This window comes from Petaurus breviceps, unplaced genomic scaffold (assembly GCF_028583685.1).
Source record: "Petaurus breviceps papuanus isolate PSGF00001 unplaced genomic scaffold, PetGlider_PUasm1.0 118, whole genome shotgun sequence".
Lineage (NCBI taxonomy): Eukaryota > Metazoa > Chordata > Mammalia > Diprotodontia > Petauridae > Petaurus > Petaurus breviceps.
In genome coordinates, this window is record NW_027185616.1 from 25,942,294 (window position 1) to 25,967,134 (window position 24,841).

Sequence of the window (24,841 nt, forward strand, 5' to 3'; positions counted from 1 at the left end):
GCCAACCTTGGACTCAGATAATTCTTAGTTATATGACCATGGGTAAGTCATTTGACTTCTTTTTGTCTCAGCGTCCACATCTGTAAAATGAAAATAATAATAGCACCTATCTCCCAGTGTTGTTGTAAAATGAAATGAAATAATAATTGTAAAGTGCTTAGCACAGTGTCTGACAAAAAGTAAGTGCTATATAAACATTAGTTGTAATCAGCATCATTATTGAAGGGAATGAACTAGATGGTTTTCATCAATGAAGAACACTGATAATGTTGAGATCAACTATTGAGAAGGCCCATGATCCTTCAGATTAATAGAGTTTGCTTGACTTTTCCCTTCCGTTAAGATTGTACATAGTCTAGTATCTTGAACATGAGAGGATTTGCATTCATTCTTGATTTTTTGCTTTTAGTTGAAAATTTATGACTAAATGATAGTGATTCAACATGAAGTTTCAATGAATTTTTTAAAGAAATATTTTAACCTAATAGAGACAAAAGTGCTGAAAGTTTAAGTAAATAATGTTATTGTGACCGGTCTGGGTCAATATGCAAATCCAGTTTTGTAAAAGGGCAGTTAACTTTCTTCCCAATGCTGTCAGAAGTTTTTGTTTTTACCTGCTGGATAAAAACATTTTCTAGACCAGAAAAGTTAGAAGGAAATAGGCCCTAATTTGTAAGAGTGTATAAGAATATACATGTTTTCCATGAGTACAGAGCATCAAAAAAAGATTTTCTAAGAACTTCACATGTTTTTGCTTCATAAAAGGAAAGTGCTAAAAGGCAGATGAGATGACAAAAGGCAATGAAATTGACACATCATTTTAAGTTCCTCAAACTATAATGCCATATATTTGCTTCTGACAGTCCATGTTTTCAGCCTTTCTTAAGTAATTAATTAATGACTTCATTCCTTTAGGCAAAAAAAGGAAAATAGTCAAAGTCTCTTGGTAAATGAAAGCAGCACAATTCAGTGGAAATTTAGAATCTGAGGAGCTGGGCTCAAATCTGAGCTCTGATACTTAACATCTGTGTGATGCTGGACAAGGAACTAAATCTCTCTGGGCCCTTTTTCCTCATCTGTAAAATAAAGAAGTTAGACTGTCCAGGCTCTAAGATACCTGCCAGACCAGATTTGCCATGAGCAAAAAGATTTTATATTTAAAACCCTGATCATTGCTACACAAAACCACTATAAATTTAAATAACTATTTGTCCTTTGTTAATTTACCCATAAAATTCAGAAGATAAAACTATAAATCACTCATATTTTTGATGAATATGATCTAGGAAAAGTAAATAAGGGTGGCAATACCATCACAAACATCTAGCAATTTATGTGTTTCATAGATAGTTTTTTTTCTGAAGAGTCAAAAAAGTGAGAAGGAAAAAATATGTAATCCTTATGAAAAGATAGATAATAGAAAAGCTCTAAAGAGATATTTCTGATGTAGAAAATGTGGGTGGTATTGGTTTTATGAAGGGTAAGAACTCTAAAACAACAATTCTGTTTTTTCACTGTATCTAATCTCCCCAAGTAGAAATCAAACTCCTTAAAATGCTAATAATTTGTTGAGCAAACATTAATTTAAAATATTCTGTAATTATTGGCACTGCCATTAGTTGTCAGCAGCAATTTAATTTAAATGCTGTCCTGTATATCTGCCATGAGAATTAAAATGTTGTGAGGACAAGGATTGGGGGACTTCACAAAAGCCCAAGGATGTTGTATTTGAAATTTTCTCATTGATAAGAAGCTGATTGACCCCAAGGAATAAGGATGTGTTATATATTGTTATGTATCTGTGTTATTATCCATGGGAATGAAGAGATATCCTCTGCTTTCTCTTTGTTTGGAATGTGCAGTGCAATAGGGCAAGTATCCAAGATTTACACTGAATTCTAACTATATTCAGCACAAAAGTCATCTAGCCTCAGAGGATCAAAGTTACATCAACTAACAAGCACTAAGAAATGGATAAACTGCTAAATTTAGGTCATCTCCTAGCAGCTGCTTTTGATGTTTGAAGTGGGATTTAGTCTCAGGTTTTCTATTTAAAGATCAGTTACAACATCTTTTCCTGGAGCCAAAACAGGCCTACAACAAAGCATCGTGCTTCTGATTAAATGTTTAATCATTAGTGCTTACCCTTCTGATGATCTCAACTGTGGCACTTTTAGAAAATTGCCTGGCAGCTTTGTGAAGCATTTTAAAAGCACATTCAGCATATACAGTTGAGTCATATTAAATTGATTTTAATTCTCAGCTATAATGTCTAAAATATGGCATTGTTCTGCACCTTGTGACTTCTGTAAAACATTTTAGTTACTTTTTAAAGCATTCTGTAAAATGTCTCAGATCCCCAAATGATCCAACCTAAAATGTTTCAAATCTTGTCTACACATTTATGTTCTAAGACTCCTGGATAATCACAATTTCCAGGTTGCTGGGTCTTCAATCTCCAGTATTCAAACTTCAAACTGTAGCTCAAGTCATTCTAGGATCTTCATTTCAGTCCTGGGAATTTTCCCACCACTCATGAGAATCCAACACATGAGAGAGAGTTTAGCTGCAGAATATATGGAATGACCCTGATATTCTTAGGATGACATGGCCAGTAGTCCTTAGGCTACATAAGGAGAGATGATGATAGTGGTGAGGGACTGCAGGATAGGTAGGGCAGATAATAAGGCCTGGATGCTCATGGGAGACAAATGGTAAAGTTTGGTTGTCCTCTGGGTCATCAAAAGTAATAGAGTTGCTGGCTCTCATCTGAGCCCTCTGAGCATTTTAGCTGCTAGGATGAAGAGACAGCTTTTACCACTGCCTGGTCTACATAGATTATGGCCTTAAAAGAGTTGGTACCAGAGTTTTTTTTTTTTTTTTCAGAGATATACATGGAAAGAAAAGGTATAGACATGCAGAGGAAACTAATCCCTCAATTTGTATTTCATTTCTAGCTCAACTTTCCTGATACTTCAAAGAAAGGACCTTTTCTTGGATAAGATTAGGCTTTTTCTCTTGATTTAAGGTAAGAACATAACTTACTAACAAACTGGAGAGCTATTTCATTCTTATGTATTTCTTGGTATATTGTAATCTGTATAACTTTTGAATACTGATAACTGATTTGTTTTTGCTGTTTGCCCAGTTAACAGACTTACTTTTCTCCTTGTCATTTGCAATGATTTATTTTGTAACCAGCATTTGGTGGGAAAGGGCTAGGCTTACAAGTATAAGCTAAAAGTGACCCGAGAAATGACTTTCATTCTGAACCCTAAATTCCATACTTCTAGACTAAACAGATATTTTAAGTATGGCAGATGGATAGAATTTTCGCTGATACCTTTCTCAGAGAGTAAAGAAATGAGCAGCCAGCCTCAGTCGTGTCCTGGAGCCTGAATGTCCTTTTCCCCTAGCTGGCATCCCTCAGCTTAGGACACTAACCTTGGTCTTCTTATTCTCTGCAAAGACAGGGCAGAGCAGATCGTATCAGTCTACGCCACCCACAAGTCCTTGTTGACATAATTACCTTACGCATGCTCCCCCAAGGTTCCAAATTGTTTTTGAGATGGGGAGATGACAAAACATGTGTGATGGGAAAAGTCTTTCAGCACAAGAACATTACATGACATATCCTAGCAGTAGTAAGATAGATAGTAAGTAAGATAGATCCTAGCAGTAGTAAGAACTTTTCCAACCACCATACCCTCAAGTTAGCTGGATGGCAAGAAAATCCAACACTCAGCTGGGAATAAAGAAAGACATGTAATGCAAGCTAAAAGGCACACAGTGAACTGTGACAACTCTAAAGCCCCAATCTTCCTAGAGATGGGAAGATAACCCCACAATCCCTGGTGACTGGGAAGAATCTTTGAGCACAAGGAAACACAGATAATCCTAACAGCTCAAATGATTCTTCTCTAGAGAAAATATGGGTCCTTGAGCCTGATTCCACTCATGATCTAGAAAAAAACTCTGCTTTGTTTAATCCACACTTAGCACCCACAGGCCTTTACAACTACATACTAATTGATTTAGTGTAGTACTATGTCTCTTTAGCTCAGGTAAGCCTCCAGGAATAATATAGGGAAGAAGAAAGATTGCTGGTTATTTTTATTAAAGAAGATAGCTTCAGTCTCCTTGGCACCTAGTCTCATAGTTTCTATATCACTGATCTCTGTACTACCTGTATTTTATGAATACCAAAGAAACTCTTTCCAGAACAAGGAAAAAATATTCCATACATTTTTAAAAACAAACATCTCTTGGCTACATAAAAAAACCTATTAATTGACAAATAAGGCTACTCCTTTCTTTCTTCCTATCTTCCATGCCCACCACTAAGAACAATGGAGAGTGGTGGCGGAGGCAGGTTATTGCAGGATAATGCAATGAATGACCAAATGTTATTTTCAAAGTCAAGTCACATACATTTCAGTACTGTTGCTGAAAGCCATAAGAAACAGGGGGCCATATTAGTTTCATATCAATGGGATGTTAGAAGGGGAAAAAGAAGTGGTTTTCTTTCCTTGTGCTAGTATGCCTCTTTTCTCTTTTATCTCAATGGAAAACCACAGTGAGAGGTGTTAAGAAGGAACTTCTATATAAATAAATAAAAATACAGTAAAACATAGATAGTATTACATTTTAAAACTAATATGTGACCCTCAGGGATCTTTTTCTACCATCCAATGATACCACCCCTGCCCCCTTTCTATTTGATTTGACACCACTGGTATAGAAGAAGGTTTCAGAAATGAGGTCAAACTTTACTTCCATAGTCACCAGTTCCAAATGGGCAAACAATATCTCAGCTTACTTTTTTTTTACCTCAACCACTATCATATCTTCTCAGAGGGGAGTAATAAAAACCCATAGCTTACTTGCAAAGAAGGTACCATGATGGGAGGGAGATCATCTCAAGGGATCACAGGAATGTTTTTGTTCGTTGTCTGCTAGACTATAATGAGAGAGCTTTGGGAATGAAGTTAAAGCCTTATTCCTTAGGTTTTTAGTCAGATGGTAAACTTCCAGGGAAGGGGAATAACCTAGTTACTTGAAAAGTCATTTACAATTTCTCATGGAGGAATTTTGAACAGATTTTCACTAATAACAAAATTGTTGAAATTTTCAATTCTTCTCCCACACTTTTATTTTCATTTTCAACTAGCTGTATTTTAAAATCACTCTCAAGATAAACATTTCTTTCTTTAAAATAAAATGAAAACAAAAATCTGTAAGAGCAACTGACCACCAGGGTAGTTTCTTTTGACTGGTCCATGTTGTAGTCCCAGTCTTAGTGCTCATGCAATTTCGAGTTCATCTGGGTAGTGAGGCAGGATAGTGGTTGGGAGGGAAAGGGGAGGTGATGGGGGGCAGGGGGAGGGAGAAACAGGGCTGACTGGGAGATGGGAGAGATATCAGGGAGAGGAGGTTATGAGGAGGTTAACAAAAGGTTCTTGCCTTTGTTCCTGGGAGCCAGATATGGTGGAGGTTGGAGAGTGACCATTCTTGGGAGAGCAGCCAGACAACTGTGCTAACCTTGCCCTAGGAGAGGCTTACCTGTTTTCACCTCTTGTTGAACTAAAATGTCCAATAAGAGTAATAATTTAAAATTATGAAAACCCTTTCCATTGTTAAATACTCAAAAGTCAGATTATAAAGTATAGTAGCAAGCTCCCTAGCATACTCAGGATGGCTGCTAGCATAGGTTCTTCGATCTGCTTTTCTAAAGGAAAGCAACTCAAAAAGGGTTAACAATCTTACTTTAATCAAACATATATCATTCACCAAGTTCAGGGGGAAAAGTCAGCACCCTGAACTTTAGAAAATACAAATAGAAGTTACAAGCAGACAAAAAACACAGAGAAAATAGAACAATTCAGTAGCTGTCTGACCATTACATACATATAGTGTTAGTTACCAGAGAGAGAAGTACCAACATCTGGGTTTTCAAAGCTGGGTGGCTCAGCAGCTGCTCAGAGTCTCTTCTGACCAAATCACACAGCTCTTCCTGAGTGAACCCCAAAGCAAAACCTCACCTCACAGGTATATATAGCCTTGTCTAGGGTCATAGAACATCACAACCCAAGAAGGAGGTTGGTATCCAAGATGGTGGAATAGAAGCAGGACCTCCCAGCTGCTCCGGCTTCCACCTTCCCCAATCCATGTAAAAAGGGTACTCTAAACAAACTTTGGAGCTGCAAAACCCACAAAATGACACGAGAAGGTAACCTCCTGCTGAGGACAGCCCAGCAGGCCGGCAGGAATCAGCCAGCAAAGTGCTTCTGGGAGAAAATATAGAAGAGAGCAGATTGGAGGAGAGGATATCCTGTGGGACTGCTATTTTGGGGCGGTGGGTAGGGGAAAAACGGGGAGAAAATTTGCAACTCAAAATCTGGCGGAAATGAATGATGTAAATCAGAAGTTAATAAAGCATTTGAAAAAAAAACCATCACAACCCTTGTGATCCACTTGACTACAAAATAACAAAAGTGATGCCTCCCACCACAGACTCCATGTGACCACATGCAGCCTATTAGGGGGCAAAGTTTATTTTCCAATCAGGAAAGGTTTCCAAAATCACCTAAGTCTATTAAGGAGCAGGGAAGATCTTTAAATTCCTATTACTATTACATAAAGGCAGACAGGTGATGGGAAAGGACAGATGAAAGGGGAATGGACAGTTCCTCACGTTGGATGACACTGAAGCAGCCACACTGTACCAGCCTTACCACCTGGGAACATTCTCTATATGTTCCCTCTGAAGGGGTTACAAAGTCATAATCAGGTAGTTGGCCAGCGTTACTGAACACTTGAATGCATTCTTAAAATGATAGCTTTGCTTCATTTTGGAATTAGATGTCCCACTTTGAAGCACCCTTGTCTGTAATAAATCAGAATCACCTTAGGAGGGGAGAAGGTTCACTGTGTAGCTTCTTGGATCTTCCCTTTAGGAGGATTAGAATGGACTCAATTAGAATGGACTGCTTACATAGTCCCAGGTGACCGCATCCAGCTGTTCTTTAATTCATCTTCTGTTGCATATGGCTCCATATACACCAGGGAAATGGCTCACATTCTCTTAATTGGCAGGTGTCCTTTTCTCCTTGACAGTTTAGACAACTTTTTTCCCAAAGAGCTTTGGGAACCAACAGAAGGGAAATTTAGGAGAGGTGCCTTATTTTCTCATGATACAGGGGAGGTAAAGCTATTTTTTTTCATCACCATGGTGAATAGGAATTTGCCTGGAAGAAAGGGGCTACCTTAGCTATCTTAACAGGAATCCTGAATCCCTGTTTACAGGTGAAACAAAATCTTTATCAATCCCTCCAGAAGAAAGGGGAGAACCTCAGCAGAAGTTTCTAAAGAGACAAAGATTTGACCCCATCTTTATTCTCCAAAACTCTCACAAAGAGGGGAAGATTTTCACTTTTGGACCCAGGAACACTGAGTGGGTGATGTTACAGGGCAAGTCTAAGTATTGACTTAGGAAAATTTACATTTTCAAATTATTTTAATTTGGTTCAGGTAATGTTTGGGGGTTTTGTATGGTGCATGGAGCACTATACAAATGAATTTGACACCTCTGCCTTAGAGAATTTTTAAATTCTTGCCACCAGAAGGAGGAACATGATACGACTGGCATTTGTTTTATGTAGGCTGTTCTAACTTGTCCTTAAAAATGCAGAAATACAGAAACATATACCAAGATAAGTTCAAAATGAGAACTTGATTTAGGTGATATCATAAACACATTAGGAAAACGTGTAATGGTTTACCTGTCAGGTCTATAATTAAGTGAAGAATTTATGATCAAACAAACTATAGAAAGTATTAGGGGATATAAAATGGATACTTTTATTGCATTAAATTTAAAAAGTCTTTGCACAAACAAAATCAGTGCAGTCAAGATTAGAAGGAAAACATAGAACTAGGGAAAATTTTACAAAAATCTTCTCTGATAAAGGCCTCAATTCTCAACTATTTAGAGATCTAAGTCAAATTTATAAGAATATGAGTAATTCTGCAATTGATAGACAAAGGATATGAACATGAAGTTGTCAGATGAAGTAATAAAAGCTATCTATAGGCATATAAAAATGCTCTCAGTCACTATTGATTAGAGAAATGCAAATTAAAACAACTCTGAGATATCACCACACACCTGTCAAATTGACTCATATGACAGAAAAGGAAAATAACAAATGTTGGAGGGCACATGGGAAAATTGGGATACAAACACATTTTTCATAGAGTTGTGAACTGATCCAACCACTATGGAGAAAAATTTGGAACTATACCCAAGGTATTTATAAAGCTCTTATATCAGTATCACTACCAGCAATCACTACCAGATCTATATATCAAAAAGGTCCAAAAAAAGGGAAAAGGCCCTATATTTTATTGGTCAATCCTTAAGTTGTGTCCAACTGATTGTGAAACCATGGCCCCCAAACACACCAGGTGCTTTTATCCTCCATTATCTCTCAAAATCTGTCCAATTCCATGCTTATTGTTTCATGATACTATCTATCCATCTCATCCCTTGCCACCCCTTTTCATTTTGCTTTCAATCTTTCCCAGCATCAGAGACTTTTCCAATGAATCTTGTCTTCTCATTTTCTGGCCATAGTATTTACATTTCAGCTTCAGTATTTGATCTTCCAGTGAATAGCCTGAATTAATTTATTTAAGTATTGACTGATTTCACCTCCTTGCTATCCAAGGAAATCTCAAAAGTCTTCAGCACTACATTACAATCCAACTTTCACACCCATAAATTACAACAGGAAAAAAACCCATAGTTTTGACCATACAGACCTCTGTTGACAAAGTGATATCTCTGCTTTTTAGTGTGCTGTCCAGATTTGCCATAGCATTCCTTCCAAAGAGCAAGCAACTCTTAATTTCATGGCTGCAGCTGCCATCTGCTATGATCTTTGAGCCAAATAATATAAAATGTGATGCTGCTTTCATTTCTTCTCCCTCTATTTCCCAGAAAGTGATGGGACCAATTGCCAAGATCTTAGTTTTTTTTTTAATTGTTAAGCTTCAAGCCAGGTTTTACACTCTCCTCTTTCACCCTCATCAGGAGACTCCTTAATTCTTCTTCACTTTCTATGAGCAGAGTGGTATCATCTGCATATCTGAGATTGATGATACTTCTCCTGGCAAACTTAATTCCAGTTTTTGATTCATCTAGCCTGGCATTTTGCATGATGTTTTCTGCATGTAAGTTAAATAAATAGGGAGACAATATACAGCCTTGTCATACCTTTTCTCCAATCTTAAACCAATCAATTGCTGAAGAACTAAGGGAAACAGGTTAAGTGACTTGCTTAGTCACACAGCTAGCAGATATCACAGGTCAGATTTCAACTTAAAAAGTATTCCTTATTCCAAACCCTTTACTATCCTCTACACCACCTAGCTGCCCACCCAATATGCACAAAAACACTTATGGCAGTTCTTTATCTGGTAACAAATAATTGGAAATTGAGGTAATGATCATCATTTGGAGAATGCTTGAACAAGTTGTAGCATATGATGGTGATGGAATACTATTGTATTTTATGACGACCAGGATGTATGATGAACAGGATGCTTTCAGAAAAAAAACTTGTGAAGACTTACATGAACAGATATGAAGTGAAATGAGAACCAGAAGACTATTGTACACAGTAATAACAATATTGTATGATGATCAACCGAACGACTTAAGAATATGTATATATATATGTATGTATGCTTTAGCCAAGAATAATTTACCTAGCAAAAATACGTATATTTATCTAGCATGAAAAATGAATCTTTAATGGAACAGATGACTTTCAAATATTTCCTTTTTTTCCTGAAGGGGGGAAGGTAGGGCAGTTGGGGTTAAGTGACTTGCCCAAGGTCACATGGCTAGTAAGTGTTAAGTGTCTGATGCCAGATTTGAACTCAGGTCCTCCTGACTCCAGGGCCAGTGATCTATTCACTGTGTCACACCTAGCTGCCCCTCAAATATTTCTAATAAAAAACACTACATAGAAATTTTGAAGTTTAAAATCAAGACTCAAAGGAAAGAAAAAATGTAAATATGAGTGAGCAATAATTAGATGCTAAACAAGAATGAAGTGTTTATATCCTAATAGGAGGGGATGATAGACTTTCTCTTCAAAACTCTAATGTTGTCAGGGACAAAGAGGCAATGAAATAAGATAGAGAGCATGGGATTGATTTTGGTTTTTTGATTATCTTAGAAGATAAAAAGAAATGGAGAGGAAAAGAAAAGGAATACACTAGGAAAACAAATGGAAGGAGGCAGAGGAAGGTTGGAAGATATCATATCACATAATCAAGGTGTTCAAGTAGAAAACCATGCAAAAAAGGAGGAAGGAGTGAGGGAATGAATGATGCTTGAACTTCAGTTAATCTGAACTGGTCAAAGGAGGGAAAAATACATACATACATAAAGTTGGGTACAGGAATAAATTTTTCTAAAACAGGAAATGGGAAGAGAAGGGCAAAGGGGAGGTAGCATAAAAGGGGGGATTAATCAGAAGGAAAAACAAATTTAAATCATGGAGGATGAATCAAAGTGAGGAAGAAAGGTTAAGAACCTGTGATTGGGCTATCCTTATTATTGATTCTTTCCTACTGGAAGAGGACCAAAAGACATCATGATACTGGGATCAAGGTAGAGTGTGTTCTGCTATCATTGGTGAGAGCAGTATGAACTTGGAAAGCTTTACCACAGGTTAGGCACAAATAATTCAGTTGAATATTTGGAATGGAGATGTCTTTAGACTTGCACTTCTTGCATTTCTTTTAAGTTACTGTAATTTTGCTTTACTCATAGAGCATAGCACCTTCTTTGATGTAGGCTCACTGTGCTGGGAAGTCGTCTGCCAGGGACTCCCATATCTTACAACCAATACTAAAGTTCTTCAGAGAAACCTCAAGATCTCCAAGTGATTGCCTGCCTTGTATGCATTCTCCATAAAAATAGTCTTCTAGGTATATGTATATTTGGTATTGGAACAACATGGCCAGCACCTTGGAGTTGCACTTTCCACACTAAGTTGAATGCTGGGCAGTTTAGAATAAGAGAGGACCTCAGATGGGGTGAAGAAAGAGAAGAGCGATAGGGAAGCACACGCAAATTGCATCATGGCTAGGTTCTGGTACTGAGCATACTCCTTCTTGCTCACTGCCCCATATTTAGAGATTGGGGGGGGGGGGCGACCAAGAGTGGAAGAAATATAGGACAATAGGAAGTAAATGAACATTGTCAGCTAACTGTGAGTGTAAACTGAATTAACTCATCTAAAAACTGGAAGAGAGTAACAATGGATTTAAAAGCAAAGTCCAACAATTTATTGGTAAAAAGAAACACGCAAAAAATATTCACAAAGAATTAAAATAAAGGTCTAGAGGGAAATCTATTATGCTTCAAATGAAGTAATTAAAAAAAAGAAGACAAGGTTATCAATGATGATCTCAAAAAACATCAGCAAAATTAGACTTGACTAAAAGAGATCAAGATGTAAATTCCTGAAATATATCATAGACAGTGAAAGAATATAAATGCTCAACATGCATACAATGAATCATATAACATCTAAACACTTAGAGGAAAGTTAAATGACTCACGAGAAGAAAGACATAGAAAATTATAACAGCAGAAAACTCCATTACCTCTTTTCAGACCTAGACAAATCTAAACAAGAAAAATGAAAGAAAGAAAAGTTGATACCTGAATAGAAATTTAGAAAATTTAAATCTGACAAAACTTTTTTTTAATTACAGAAAGGAAAGAGAAAATTATATCATAACTAACTCTAAAATTATATTCAAATACTTATCTTTTTCTTTATTGGTTAGAAATTAATTTAACAGAAATTTTATTCTGAATATGATCAAATGGGTCAAAGAACAAATCACCTAAACAATAAATAATTTCATTAATGATAATGGCAATAATGAGACAACACACTCATGTGTGGTTTTTTTCCACTCATGTGGAAATTTGTATTGTTAACCATGTTTACCATAAAAAGAAGAAAGAACAGAATAATAAATTGAGCATGAAACTAAAAAAACTTAAAGAAAAAATTAGACCTCAATTAAGTACCAAAAATAGAAATCCTAAAAATTAAAGAAGAGACTAACAAAAGCAAAAAACAAAAATTTTCCTGCTAAATCAATAAATAGAACTAGAAGGTCTTTAAAAAAATACCAACAAAATGGATAAGTCACTTGCTAATTTTATTTTTAAAAGAAGAAAATCCAATTGCCAGTGTCAAAAATGAAAAAAAGATGACTTCATAACAAATGAAGAAGTGAAGGGAATTAGTATAAGCTATTTCTTTAATTATATGCAATAAAACCAAAAACATAAAGAAAACAGATGAAAACTTTTTTAAAATACCTTGATTATTGGAACAAGAAATAGAGGACCTGAATAATCTAATCTCACAAAAAGAAATTGAACAAGGTATAAAAGATATCTTAAAGATATATCCCTAGGAACAGAAGGATTTAAAAGCACTTTCTATTGATCATTCAAAGACAAATTAATCCCAATATTATATAAAAAGTTTTCAAAATTAGGGAAAGGAGTCCCTTTCAATATCATCCAATGATACAAAGATAGTCTAGATGCTTAAACTTAAAATTATAGATCAATAATAATACTAATAAATATTAAATAAGTATTTTAAAATTCAGTCATAGAAAGTAGACTCCAGCAGCATTTCACAATGATTATTCACTAGAGTGAGGTTCAATTTATGCCAGTAGTAGGTTAAGTACTAATAAAAATATTAACCTGAGAAGAATAACAAAAATCATACAATTATAGTGATAGATATAGAAAAAGATTTTGAAGAGACACAACACCCATTTCTATTAAAAAAAAAAACCTTAAAAATAAATGAATCTTTACTAAATATGTAAAGTAGATTCTATCTAAATCCAAGTGTCAGCACCAAATGAAATAGGGAAAAACTAAAAATCATTCTAGTAAGATCAGGGCTAAATAAAGGATTCTATTATCACCACTGATATTTGATCTAGCACTAGAAATGCTAGCTTATTTTAAGAAAAGAAAAGGAAAGTGAATCAGACTAGGAAAGTAAGAAACATAATGGTAGCTTTTTGCAAATAATATGATGCTTTACAGAGAAAACCCTAGAGAGTCATCTAAAAAAATCAAATGAGGCAATTAATAACTTCAGGCAAATAATAGGATATAAAATAAACCCATATAAATCATAAGCATTTCAGTATATTACTAACAAAAGCAAGTACGAAGAGATAGAGAAATTCCATTTAAAATAGCTACATAATGTCTAAAATATTTGGTAATATACCTGCCAAGAAACACATATGAACTACACATTAATACAATTTTAAAACTCTCTGGGCAAAGATAGATCTAAATAACTGAAGAAATATTAATTCCCCTAAATACATCAAGCCAATATGATAAAAATGACAATGTTGCCTAAATTGCTTTACTTATTCAGTGCCATTACAAACACAAAAGGTTATTTTGTAGAGCTAGAAAAATAATAATAAAATTCATATGGAAGATAAAACATTAAGAAGAATTTCACAGCAAATAGTGAAAAAAATAATTAGAAGGAAGGAGAGAGAGTAGTACTAGATCTCAAACTACACCACAAAACAGTAATCATCAAACAAACTTAACACTTGTTAAGACATAGATATGGGCAGCTGTGTGATCCTGTTGATAGAATGCTAGGCCTGGAGTTAGGAAAACCTGAGTTCAAATCTGACCTCAGACACTTACTGCCCATGTAACGATGGGCAAATCAATTAACCCTGTTTGCTTCAGTTTCCTCATCTGTAAAATGAGCTGGAGAAGGAAATGGAAAACCATCTTTGCTAGTGTCTGCCAAGAAAACCGCAAATTGTGTCACAAAGAATTGGACAGAACTGAAATTACTAAACAACAAAAGACATGGACTGGTCAATCAATCAATCAAGAACAAATGTTTACTATGTGCCAGGCACTGTATTAAAGTGCTAGAGAATACCAAAGGGAGAAAAAGAGTCTCTGACCTCATGAAGTTTGCAATCTAACGAGGGAGACAACATACTAACAAATATAAAAGAACAAACTATATACAGGATAAATAAGAAATAATAGAGGGAAGGCATCAGAATTAGGGAATATTGAGGAAGGCTTCCTGTAGAAGGTGGGATTTTAGTTGAAACTTAAAGAAAGCCAGGAAGTCAGTAGTTGGAAAAAATTGGGAGAGCGTTCCAGGTATGGAGAAATGTCAGAGAAAATACCCAGATATGATAGATGGCATGTCTTGTTCTTGGGGCATCCAGGAGACCAAAGCCACTGGATGGAACAGCATGCTTTAAGGATTAAAGTATAAGAAGACTAGAAAGTAGTAGGGGGTTACATTATGATGGACTTTGAATACCAGAGCATTTTGTATTTGATTTTGGAAGCAATAGGAAGTGACTGGAGTTCATTGAGTGAGGGGAGGGGATGATATGATCCACCCTGTGCTTTAGGAAAATTAGTGACTGAGTTTAGAATGGATTGGAGGAGACAGGGAGTATCATAGTAGGCTATTGCAATAATCATGGCATGATTTATTATTGCACTAGAGTATTGGCAGTGTCAGAGGAGAGAAGAGGGCATATTAGAGAGATGTTGCAAAGGTGAAATCAACAGGCCTTGGCAACATATTCCATGGGGTAGGGGAGAAGAGATAGTGAGAGGTCCAGGATGACTCCCAAAGCATGAACTTGAGGTGCAAAAGTATGGTGTTGTCCCCAACAGTAACAGAGAAGGTAGGAGGTAGGGAGAGGTATGGTAGAGGCCATGCTGAATTAGATTTTGCCATAATGAATTTCAGATATATCTAAAAAGCAAATGGAAATGAGAAAATAGAGGTCAACATAGAGACTGAGACAGGAAAGGTAGATTTGAGAATCATAGGCATAGAGATTATAATTAAATCCATGGTAGCTGATGAAACCATTAAGTGAAATAGAATAGAGAGAAAAGAGAAGAGGCTCAGGACAGGTTAGGCACACAATATGCAGATAAAAATGAGCACATTAATTTAAGATTTGATAAACTCAAAACCTAAGCTACTGGGGTGTGAATTAAAAACAAACTGCAGGAGTGGCTAGGTGGCACAGTGAATAGAGCACCGGCCCTGGAGGCAGGAGGACCTGAGTTCAAATCCGACCTCAGACACAACACAAATACTAGCCTTGTGACCTTGGGCAAGTCAGGCAAGTCACTTAACCCCAATTGCCCTACCCCTCCCCTCCAAAAAAAGCAAAAAAACTGCAAGGAAAACTGAAAAGTGGTCTGTTAAGAAATAAGTATAGACTAATATCTTATGTCATAGAGGAAGATAAGTTTATGATTAGTAAAGGATGATATCATAAACAAATCATAAGAGAAAGGAAAAAATTATCTTTCAGATCTAGAAATAGTAGAAGGGTTCTCAACTATATACGTTTTAGAGAGGATCACAGAAGACAAAATGGACATTTTCAATCTAACAAAATTTACAATTATTTGCACAAAAAAACTAATGCAGCTAAAATTAGAAGGCAAGTAGGTAATGGGGAAAAATCTTTGCAGCAAGTTTCTCAGAGAAAAGTCTCATTTATGAGATATATAGAGAATTAACTCAATTTTGTAAGATTGATAGCCATTTCCCATTTAATAGTCAAAGGTCAGGAATAGATATTTCTCAACTGTAGCTATGTGAAAAAATACCCCAAATCACGAATGAATAATTTGTATAATAATATAGTAAAATTGCTTACAAATAGGGAAATATACCAGCTACTGTGAAGTTCCATCTCACACTTATCAGAAGAGTTGGCAGAAAAAGAAAAATGACAAAAATAGGAGAGGCTGTGGGAAGACAAATAAATCAGTGCACTATTGAAGCAGTTATAAATTACTCATCATTCTACAAAGCCATTTGGATCTATGCAAAAAATATCTCATACCTTTTGACCCAGCAATACCACTATCACCTCTATACCCCAAAGATATCAAAGAAAGAGAAAAATACCTCATGTATAGCTCCTCTTTTGCAGTGGTAAGGAACTGCAAACCAAAGGCCTGTCTATCAATTGGGGAATATCTGAACAAATTTTGACATATGAACATAAACAAATTTTATTATGCCATGAGAAATGATGAAAGGGATGGTTTCAGAGAAACCTGGTAATGCTTATATGAACTGATGCAGAGTAAAGTGAGCAGTGCCTTTAGAAGAATTTATAAAGTAATAATAAAATAAAAAAGATAAATGACTTTGAAAGACTTTAAAACTCTCATAAATGCAATTACCAACCAGTATTCCATAGGAACAGAAAGGTGATGGACTTAGGCTATAGATTAAGACATGTACTTTTGGACATGACCAAGTAAGGAATTAAGTTTACCTGACTCTGCATATTCATTATAAGGATTTTACTTTCATTTATTTTTTCAGAGGAGGAGGGCATTTTAAAGTAGAGAAAATAAATTTTGTTGATTGAAAAAGCTTAAGAAAAAAAGAAATATTATCAAGCAAAATAAATTTATGCAGAGGACTTATCTGCTACTTTAATAGCTGCCTGAAAGAAGATAAATTATCTAAATTCCCCATACCAACTCCAGTGAAGCCAGAACATTACAGCAGAACAAATATAATATGGAAATCAAATTATAAACTACAATAAGTTAATTCATCCCTTCTTGAACTACAAAAAATGTAGATCAGAAGTCTATGGGAAATAGGAAAAGGAACTACCTGAAGGACCAGCACCAGTTCAAACAAACAAGCTGGTCAGCCTTCAGGGTTAACATAGAGGGTTGAGGAATTTTGATGACAGAATCATGAGAGTAAGGAGCTCCCAGAAAAAAAGATGCAGTTGCTTCCCAAACTGGAATTAGTAAGCCAACAGGAATGGTAGAAGTCTCTGTGTCAGATAAGTACTCAGATATTATCAGCTCTGGTGCTGAAATGTTCTGATGTCCCTAGCACTCTGTCCTGAGGCACTGCAGAGCCCAGTGCTCTGAACCTCAAAGATCCAGGGGGAATCTAAGTGTGAGATGTGGAGATGTGTATAGGAACCCAGGTCAACCAGGGTGAGATCAAGCAGGACTCACCACTCCACTCAGGAAAAAGAGCCTTGCTGCAAAACCTGCTTCAGGAAATAGCCTGGAAAGATGAATAAATCAAAAAAGACACCAACCAATGTCTTTTAATAATTAGAAATCATTGTAGCTCTAGAAATCCCACAAAGATGGAGATAATAAACCCATTGTCAACTGCAAGAAGAGATGCAGAGGAAAATAATTTATTTTCCATAAGCCCTACTTGAATACTAAGAACTAATGAAGCAGATTTTTTCTATAAAGCAATTGGGGTTAAGTAACTTGCTCAAGGTTACATGGTCAGTTATTTCTGGGTGTGGTGCTGAGTATCTGAGCCTGGATTTGATCCCCAGGTCATCCCGACACTGGAGCCGGTGCTCTTACTCGCTGAGCCACCTGGCCACCCCATGAAGCAGATTTTTTAAAAATTGAAATAAAAGCTCTGGAATAAAATCTTTACCATAAATAATGCTGTTTTGACCCAGGCCACCTAGGCCACACAGAAATTTTATAGCCTGGAGCTGTTGACATGGGTATCCATTTGAATGGAAAGAGGGAGAGGGAGCTGGAGTGTGGGACTGGCTTTTGTGGGGTTTCTTTTTTTACATTTCTTTTGGATTCTACAAAACTTAATATTGTGGAGATTGTGGAAATCACTTTATTTTTGTGTGAAACATCTCTTTTAGAGAGATTTGAGAGGTTGTGAGGATCAGAGAAAATGGCTAATCCTCCATCTTGTTGGTCTCATACCCCAGAATCCATCCCCCTCACTTCTAAAGAATAGAAATCTGGGAAGCTAGTGACTTTGTGGCTGTAGAACCTAATAAAAAAAAATTGTGCCCCTTGACCAGAAATATTTAAGAAGCAAATAGTTATAAATCTAATTAGGTACTTTTCTCTCTCACAATAGTCAGCCTTTCCTGCTTTCTTCCAGGGAGGAATCAGTCTCCATTGGAAAATATGGAGTACGATTTCAGAGATAAGCATCTTGTAACCTGTATTCAGACAACTAACAAAGACATGCATATCTTATATGTGGCCAACACACACCTTATACAGTCTATTTAAAATTTTCCATCAGCAGCTTAAAGAGATGAGCTTCAGTTATCTGAAAAGTTCTCTTATGTGAGAACATCTAATTTCCTAACTTGGTCAAAGAAATGAGTTGTCATTGTATGCATTTAAGTATACACCCTGATACAGTACATGTATTAGATATTCAGCATATGTCTGTAGACCATTGTGTATATGTGCACATGCCTTTTCACAGGCAAGAGAGGCACACTGCTCATAACTGTGCTGGATAAATGCCATTATGAAATCTATTTATTGAAAAAGAAATTTTCTCCCAAGCACCTCTCTCCTATTATTTGATTAAACCTATGCCACAACTGATCCTTATGTCTTCAACAGCCTGATCAGTTTCTACATGTGTAAGGTGATACTAATGCTGAGATATTTCCTAAAGAAACCTGAAGCAGGGACTATCCAATACTTTAAATATAATAAGTGAGGTAAGTGAGAGAAAATAGGTCCCTGAGGCAGTTGTCATCTAAAACCAGAAAAGATCTCCAACAAATAAACTTTATAATTTGTGATGAAGTACAAAAAATGACACATTTGGAGTTTTGTTTACATATACACATATGTGTATATATACACTTATATATATGTATGTATAAACACACATACACACATATGTATACACACATAGAGTTCCTTTTTTCTATTGCCTTGTGAGATTTCTCCTTAGCTCTCTTTGGGCAATCCCTCTCTTAGCCTTTTCAGTTAATGAGCTTTGTTAGCTCATTTTAATTATGCTGTATTCCCACAAGGGCTTCCAGATTACAAATGGCTTTGTTCCAAGGTTCCTATTACAAAGTATTGTGTTGCCCTGAAATTATCAGGTGACCTACATTCATTTTGCTTTTCCAAAAAGTCATTAAGCAAAGTAACTCTTGAGCTACAGGAAGAGAGGGCAGCTGTCACAAGCCCTTGGCCAGTACTCTAAACCTAAAGCCAAATTATAAAAGCAAATAGACTATCCCCTGTTCATAGCCACAGACAAAGTAACTTGATAATTGAAAGTCAGATAAGGACAATTAGAAAAATTAAGTTAGAAAAACAGAAAGGTTAACATCATAAGGAAGTATTCTCAAGGTTCATAAAATTGTTTAACACACACTCTTTCTGTGTGTGTGTGTGTATCCAGAGGATCCAGAGGTAGAAACAGGGAAAAATGTCCTTGTGTTAGTAGCTCCTGGGGATAAATGATAAATGATACCCTCTGATTCCTGTTTATTATGAGGTCACATTGATGTGGCTCCTAAACCACAATCTTTTTGTTGCAATCTCTGCCACTCATCTAGGTATCTCATGATAGCTTTGAGACGGAAGGGTAACTCTCTGAGTTCTAGTTCTAGGGGGATATTCTTAGCCTTCACTGGGCCTGCCTGTGACATCCCTGTGCCCAGGATGAAGTAGGGCCTTAAGGGATCTCAAAAAGCAACTTGCATTTCCTTCTTCTCCAGGACCTAGGTAGTGGGATACCAACTACTCAAAGTGTTGCAGCAGCTTCATCCTAAACTCAGGCTTGCTGGGAGTCTTGTGGGGTGGGGCAGGTACAAGTAGCTAGGAGCTCAAAAAATTATTCTTACATTTTGATGACAGCAGAAAGGAGAAATCTGAGGCTTGAGGTAAACCCAAAGAGTTCTAGCAACCAATTAAGTGGGAATACATTTCCAAGAGAAAGTATTAGGGATATTTGTGCCTCCTTTGAATTAGGGGAGAGACAAGGAAGGAAGATCATCCCAATGTGCAACCCCAAAGGGTTGTTAAACTAGTGTTCTGATTTCAAGCATATGTTTATTATTTGATCAATTTGTTTCATCACTTCTGGATTTATGGACAATGGCAGTGATTAAGTCTACATTTAAGCTTATACCTTAATCACCATTCCCACGGTTGAAAGTTCCCGCTATGAATCGGTTGTTGTCCTTTGTTCTGGAAGAAGACCAAAATGACATCGCTATGCCAGGTTTCAGTGTCACCAACTGTGGCTGGTCAGGCCAATATGAGCTTGGAGTGCTCTACCACAAGTCAGGCACAAATAATCCACGTGAAAATTTGGGGTGGGCCCTACAAATTTGGGCATCCTACATTTCCTTTGAGTTGTCTCCATTCTTTACTCACAGAGCACAATACCTTCTCTGATATGGACACACCATGCAGAATGGTCCTGTGCCAGCGTATCCCATGTCACATAATCGATTTCAAAGTTCTTGAGAGTGTTCCTGTATCTCTTCTTCTGGCCACCATGTGAACACTTGTCTTATGTGAGTTCTTCATAAAAAAGTCTTTTTAGCAAACATACATTTTGCATTCAAAGAATGTGGCCAGCCCATCAGAGTTGTGCTCTCTGAAGCAGAGTTTGAAGGCTTGGTGGTTTAGTTCAAGTAAGGAACCCAGTGTCCGGTACCTTACCTGCCGGTTGATCTTCAGAATCTTCCTAAGACAATTCAAATATGATTACTCAGTTTCCTGGTATGGCACTGCTATACTGTCCAGATTTCACAGACATACAACAATGGGGTCAGAACAATGGCTCTATAGACCTTCAGTTTGGTAGTCAGTCTAGTACCTCTTCTCTCCCATACTTTCCTTCAGAGCCTCCCAAACACTGAGCTAGCTCTGGAAATGCATGCATCAACCTCAATATTAATGTGCATATCCTTGGAAAGTACACTGCCAAGGTAAGTGAACTTAGTTACAGCATCCAAAACTTCTCCATTTGCTGTAACTGATGGTTCCATGGATGGATGGTATGGTGGGGGCTGATGGAGCACCTGTTTTCTTGGTGTTAATTGTTTGGCCTAAATTAGCAGAAGCAGCAGAGAACTGATCTACACTTGAGTTGCATCTCATCCTCAGAGGCTGCATTGAGTGCACAATTATCTGCAAACAGATCATGCACCAACACTCCCTCCGCTTTGGTCTTGGCTTGTATCCTTTTCAAGTTGAAGAATTTACCATCAGTGTGGTAGATGACCTTGATGCCATGTTCATCCTTATTGAAAGCATTTTACAATATGACTGAAAACGTCATAGTAAAAAGCATGGGAGCAAGCACACAGCCTTGTTTCATTCCATTGGTGAAAGCACAGGAGCATTGCCCATTATCCAAAACGCTGGCAAGCATGCTGTCATGAAATTGATGTACAACGTTGATGAACTTTGCTGGTATTGCATTTGCTCCATTTCCATAGTGTTCTCAAACAACCATCATCAATCAATGCTGAGGTCATTGACTGTTTACCTCAGGTTGAAGTCAATCCCTCCCTAGCTGATGTTCCAATGGAAGAAGAGGTTTTGAATGCCATTAGGCTCCTCTTGTGTGTCAAAGCATCTGGTGCTAATTCTATTCCAGCTGAGATTTACAAGGTACAGGGTCCATTGCTCATACAAAAGTCGATTGAAATTTTCCAGGTTATGTGGCAAGAGGAAGCTATCAATCCTCCAGGACTTCAAGGTTGTCTCCATTGTCCATCTCTATAAAGATAAAGGAAATAGACTGTCCTGTGACAATCACAGGGGAGATATCTCTCAGTCATTGACGCGAAGATTCTTGCCATAGTCCTCCTTAATAGGTTGATCCTTCACCTGGAAGATGATTTTGTACCCAAGAGCCAGGGTGGCTTCTGAAAAGTCTGAGGAACAGTCGATACGGTGTTTGCTTCCAGAGAAATGCCAGGATCAGAACAGAGGTCTGTATACAATGTTTGTAGATCTGACCAAGGCCTTTGATACTGTTAGGAGGGCATATGGAAATTTATGTCCCACTATTAACTATACTTTCATACATATTGGATTAGCTTGTAAATGTTGAAAAACTGTTTCTCTGGGGGGGAGGAGGCAATGTGCACAAGGCATGATTTTAAGTTTAATCTCAATTATTTACTCTTTTAAATCAACAAAACAATTATTCAAACCCTTATTTGTTTTCTGATTTCTGAGGTATAGATAGTTGAAACTGACTCTAGTACACCTCTAAGATATATCTTTTTACAATAGGAGCCAGAAATATTTGGTTTTTCTTTTCCTCCAGAAAAATTCAGAGAATATAGATAATAGAATATTAGACCTGGGAAGGACTGCATATGCCATATACATTTGCATGGATGTGCATACACATGCACATATACACAAATGTATGTACTATGTAAAATATGTACAAATAATATATTACAAGTAATAATATAATAATAAAAACATATATAATGCATAACATACATAGGTACATATAGATCCATAGATCCATCCACATATTGGATAAAAACCTTTATTCAGAGAAACTTGCTACAGAGATGTTCTCTCACTTGTTTCCATTCTAATTTAAACTGAATGTGAGTGTGTGTGCATGTGTGTGCGTGTGTGTGTGGTGCAAAACTTCTTTAATTGTATGCAATTCAAACTGTGCATTTTATCTTTTATGATTCTCTCATTTTGGTCATGAACTCTTCCTCTGTCGATAGATCCAAAAGGAAATCTCTTCTCTGCTCCTCTAATTTGTGATATGATTTTTTTACATCTAAGTCATGCATCCATTTGAATATTATCTTGATCTATACCTAAATTCTGTCAGACTGCTTTTCAGATTTTCCAACAGTTTTTGTCAAATAGGAAGTTCTTACCAGGAGGAGTCTTTGGGTTTATCAAACAATAGGCTACTTGAGTTATTTGCTTTTGTATATTCTGTACATAATCTGTTCTACCAATCATCTTCTCCATTTTTTTCAGCCAGTACCAAATCATTTTAATGATTAATGTTTTGTAGATAGTTTTAGACATGATTCTTTCAAGGCACCCTTCTCAATTTTTAATTATTTCAAGTGAGATTTTTGACCTTTTATTACTTCAAATGAATTTTGTTATTATTTTTGGTGGTTTGATTTTTGTGGTACTGAAAAATAAATTAATTTAGATAGTATTAGAATTTTTGTGTTGCTTCAGTTTACACATGAGCAAATAATAATTTATCCAATTATTTTGCCACAGAGTACCCATTGAGTAATTTTATCCCATTATTTAAGTCTATTTTTATTTCTGCAAAGAATATTTTGTATTTCTATTCATATAGGTCTTGTGTGTGAATAGACCCCAACATATTTTATATATTTTGTAGCTATTTAAAATGGATTTTTTCTTTTTATATCTTCCTGCTGGATTTTTTTGGTAATATATAAAACTGTTAATGATTTATGTGGATTGTTTTAGAGCTTGTAATATTGCTGGTTGGTCATGGTTTCAATTAAATTTTAGCTGACTCAACAGGGTTCTCTACACAGACTAAAACATTTCTTCGGAAGAAAAAAATAATTTCATTTTCTTTTTGTATATTCTTCCAATTTTTTAGTCTTAGATTATTTTTATAACTAGAACTTCTATCAACATAATAAGTAAGAGCTGTGATGATGAGGGGTATTCTTGCCTTTGCACTGATTTTATTGGAAAACCCTCTAAACTAGAGGTTTTCTCCACTACATAAAATGCTGGCTCTTGGTTTCATGTATTTTCTGTTACCATCATAAAAGAAGGCCCATTTATCCCTAAAGAGAATAGAAACTGTGTTTCTGACAAAATAATCTGTAATGTCAGGTGAGGTTGAGTGACAGGTAGACACCAAAGGTAGGTTTGACTCCAAGAATATTAGGGACAAACAGCAATCTAGGATGTCAAAAGTTTTTCTTATATCTATTGATGCAATCATATGACTTTTCTTGGTTTTGTATTATTATATTTCCAGTTTCCCTAATGTTGAACCAATCCTGACTTCTTTATTTTTAGGTTAAAAAAAAATACTGGTATCTTTTACTTTAATTTTGCCCAATTTCTCTCCTGTATTCCCTGCCCCTAATCCCTTGAAAAAAGTCTTCCTATAAAACAAAGGCATCTCTTTAAGAAAAAGAAGATAAAAACAACATATAAAAATTAATATGCTTTAAAAATCTGAAAACATATGCAATATGCTATCTTCTCATATATATATTCTTTTGGGTGATGTTTGTTCTTTGTAACTTTGCAGCTTTTTTTTGTCTTCCTGCTATAAATTCAGCCTGGTCATAGTAAATAATATTTGTGATATTTGCAACAATCTCTTTGCTAATATTTTATTTAAAATGTGTTAGGATAATTTAGAAATGTTGGTGTAGGGGCGGGTAAGTGGCACAATGAATAGAGCACTGGCCCTGGAGTCAGGAGGACCTGAGCTCAAATCTGGCCTCAGACATTTAACACTTACCAGCCATGTGACCTTGGGCAAGTCACTTAACCCCAATTGCCCTGTCTTTCCTCTTCCAAAAAGCAAAAAAAAAAAAAACTGTTTAGTTTTTCTTGCTCTGTTTTGACTCTTCCTGGTTTAGTTATTAACACCATATTTGTCTCATAGAATTTGGTAAGATCTCTTCCTTTCTCATTTTTGAAAATATTTTTGTAAAATAGGAATTAATTATTCTTGGAATTTTTGATAGAATGTCCTTTAAATATATATACTCCAAGGGTTTTTTCCTTTGGAGTTCATCTATGGTTTCTTCAATTTCTTTTTCTAAGATGAGTCATGTAAATTCCCTGTTTCATCTTTGAGCATTTTGTATATTTGTAAATATTCATCCACTTCATTTAAATCATTGGTTTTAA

General features: G+C 36.1%; 1 long non-coding RNA gene across 1 annotated transcript in view; it reads left to right on the top strand.

The window, feature by feature from the left end:
- Nucleotides 1–2,601: 2,601 nt before the first annotated feature.
- The window catches only part of LOC138160707 (uncharacterized), a 159,026-nt gene continuing 136,786 nt past the window's right edge, over nucleotides 2,602–24,841 (top strand). The window contains exons 1-2 of the long non-coding RNA XR_011168194.1: nucleotides 2,602–2,854; nucleotides 2,958–3,028. This is a non-coding gene — a long non-coding RNA (uncharacterized lncRNA). The remainder of the gene's footprint in view (nucleotides 2,855–2,957; nucleotides 3,029–24,841) is intronic.